Below are 3,394 nucleotides of genomic sequence, written 5' to 3' on the forward strand. Positions count from 1 at the left end.
CCGCGCTTTACGGCCACTCCGGGGCCGCCGGGTCCCTGCCCGCGGGGGCCACAGGAGGCGCGCGGCCGCGGAAGGAACCAAGCGGCTCGTACCCTCGAGGGGCGGGGCTTCCGGTGCCCACCTGGCCCCGCCCCGCCGTTGCTATGGCGACGCGTGGCTGGTCGCCCTTGCGCCGCCGCCCAGCCGCCGCTTCTGTGGCGTCACGGTCTCGCCACCTGACGTCACCCCGGGGCGTGGCCATGCGTGGCGCGTCCCCGTGGGCCCTCCAGTAAGATTGGGGACCGCGAGTGGGAAGCAGACGGGTATGCATCAACGTAGGGACCGACAGATTTCCCGGCAGGCTGCAGAACGTGGTGGCCCAATGCAGTGCTGTGGTTTAAAGACAAGAGAAATTTTTCACCTGGGTGTCACAGCCAGGCTGCTAAGTGAAAGGCTGGAGGGTCGAGTCCACCTAGAGGCACCTCGGAAGAAAAGCCTGGCGATCTACTTCCGAAAATCAGCCATGGAAAAGCCTGTTGTTGAGTGCCCTCGAGTTGATTCCAACTCATAGCGACAGAGTAGAACTGGGGTTTTCTAGGCTGTAATCTTTATGGGGAGACCCGGTGGCGCGGGGGTTAAGCGCTCAGCTGCCAACCGAAAGATGGGCAATTCGAATCCAGTTCGCTCCTTGGAAACTCTATGGGGCAGTACTACTCTGTTCTGTAGGGTAGCTATGAGGCAGAATCTATGGCAAGGGGCTTTTTTTGGAATCTTTATGGGAGCAGATCGCCAGGTCTTTCTCCCGCAGAGCTGTTGTGTGGGTTTGAACCGCCAACATTTCTGTTAGCAGCCGAGTGCTTAACCATTGTGTAATCAGGACTCGTTTATTGAAAACCTTACGGAGCACGGTTCAGCACACATGGGATCGCCGTGAGTCAGGGTCGAATCCATGGTGACTGGCTTTTTTGGTTTTGGGTGGCACCAAAGGTGAACACACCGCTGCTAACTGAAAGGTTGGAGGTTCAAGCCCACTCAGCGGTGCCTCAGAAGAACTGGCAATCCGCTTCTAAAAAAAATCAGCCACTGAAAACCCAGTGGAGCACAGTTCTACTCTGCACACATGGGGTCGCCATGAGTTGGGGTCAACTCCATGGCAGCTGGTTTTCGGGTTTCATGGCCCGGGATGGGGAGATGATTCTAGAATATGGTGCTGGTGGGCTTGTCAGTATGCTCATAAACCATGACACACAGGAGCAAGGAGGGGGTCCTGGCGCAAGGAATGACATTGGCCCCTGTGGGGTGCCATGTTTGAGATGCAGCGCCCAAGGCACCCGCTCAGTGGGTCTCCCGTGCCAAGTACAGGGCCTGGAGCACAGCAGATGCTCCGCAAACATGCTTCTCAGAGCTCTTGCTTGTGCATTGTTAGGCTCCCTCCGTGACTGAGGAGGGGCCGTGGGGAGGGGTGACTGGTCAAGGTCCCACACGTGAGGCTCTGCTCTCCCAGGACAGGGCCCGGCAGGGGAAGGGCAGCTGGGGAAATGCTCCCTGGCCCCCATCTTTAAAGTGGAGGAGACACATCAATTCAAATATTTATTCAGTGCCTGCCAGTGGCTCTTAGAATAGCACAGGAAGCTGGTCACTTGGCACCATCTCCCGGGGAGCCTTCAGTCCTGTGGGTGGGGGAAGCAAGACAATGGACAGAATGATTTCAGATGGTGTTATGGGGTGGTGCGTGACAGGGTGGCAGAGGGGAGGTCACTCCTTCGGCTGGATGGTTGGGGAAGGGAGAACCCTCCGAGCTGAAACTTCAGTGTAAGAAAATGGGGCGGAAGACACCTTGGTCTCCCAGTAGAACGCTGCTGTACTGCAGCTGGACAGGGCTGCAACAAAAGGCGGGGGTGCATTGAACTGGAATGTGAAGAAGGACACATTTCAGGAGCAAATTAAGCCCATGAAAAGGAGCCCTGGTGGCGCAACGGTTTAGTCCTCGGCTGCTAACAGAAAGGTCGGCGGTTTGAACCCACCCAGCAGCTCGAAGGGAGAAAGACCTGGGAGTCTGCTCCGGTAAAGATGGCAGTCTAGAAAGCCCCCCTGTGGGGCAGTTCTGCTCCGTCACGTGGGGTCCCTATGAGTTGCAGTCGACTCGGTGGCACCCAACGACAGCAAGCCCTTGGAGATGCAGGTTCTAGGTCTTGTTCAGCAGCTTCCCTGAGGAAGCCCAGCCTTGTTATTCTTTCCCACCGTATCCTCCTCCTCCCTTCTGTGATGTCATTGAATGAATAAATGCCAGGGTCCTCGCAGGTGCTGGGAACTCAGGGCTGTATTTGCTCCAACTTCCCTTTCCCGTCTCTCCTAGTCTTTCCCGTCTCTCCTAGTCTTTCCCATCCCTGGCATTCAGGGAAGTCAGCTCTGAGGCACTCACGCCCCTGGGGAGGACAGCGGGCGTCTCCTGCAGTGTATTGTGTACCTTAAACTGAGCTTGGCCTCATCCCCGTAAAAGGTGGGGCAGCTCCTGCAGCTGAAAGAACATGGAAAGTGAGGCCAAGGCTGGGGTTATGCCAGCTACATGCTGTGTGACCATGGGGAGCGGGGGGTCACTTAACTGTCCTGGATTGAGTTGTGTCTGCCAAAAATATCTGTCAGCTTGGCTGGGTCATGATTCCCAGTGCTGTGTACCATTTTCTAATCTGATGTGATTTCCTCATGTGTCGTAAACTCCATCACTACGATGTAATAAGATGGATTAGCGGCAGTTATACTGATGAGGTCTACAAGATTAGACAGTGTCTTAAGCCAATCTCTTTTTAGATATAAAAGAGAGAAGCAAGCAGAGACACATGGGAACCTCACACCACCAAGAAAGCAGCACCGGGAGCAGAGCACATCCTTTGGAACTGAGGTTCCTGCACTGAGATGCTCCCAGACCAAGGGAAGATTGTTGACACGGACCTTCCTCCAGAGCTGACGGAGAAAGCGTTCCCCCGGAGCTGACGCCCTGAGTTTGGACTTGAGGCCTACTGGACTGTGAGAGAATAAACTTCTCTTTGTTAAAGCCATCCACCTGTGGTATTTCTGTTATAGCAGCATTAGATAACTAAGATACTTACCCTCTCTGGTCCTCTTCGTCTGTAAATTGGGGCGAACAAGAGCCCCCATGGGTATATTGTGGGAATCCATGAATTACCGAATGAAAAATTGCTAGCATGGATGGAATCTTCAGCCTCCGAGGAACATGTTTCTCTCTGATCACTGGAGAGCTCTGAAAACTCAAACGGCTGTTGGTGCTTCCTCATCTATGAGCCACTTCAAACGTGGGCCATGTGTCCCTCCTCCTTTTAGCTTTAATTGTGGGGACACCGTTTGAGAAAGGCGAGCTTGGGAAACAGCCCCTTCGGAACTTTCAATAAAATAATAC

This window comes from Trichechus manatus, unplaced genomic scaffold (assembly GCF_000243295.1).
Source record: "Trichechus manatus latirostris isolate Lorelei unplaced genomic scaffold, TriManLat1.0 scaffold00057, whole genome shotgun sequence".
In the NCBI taxonomy this organism is placed as follows: Eukaryota; Metazoa; Chordata; class Mammalia; order Sirenia; family Trichechidae; genus Trichechus; species Trichechus manatus.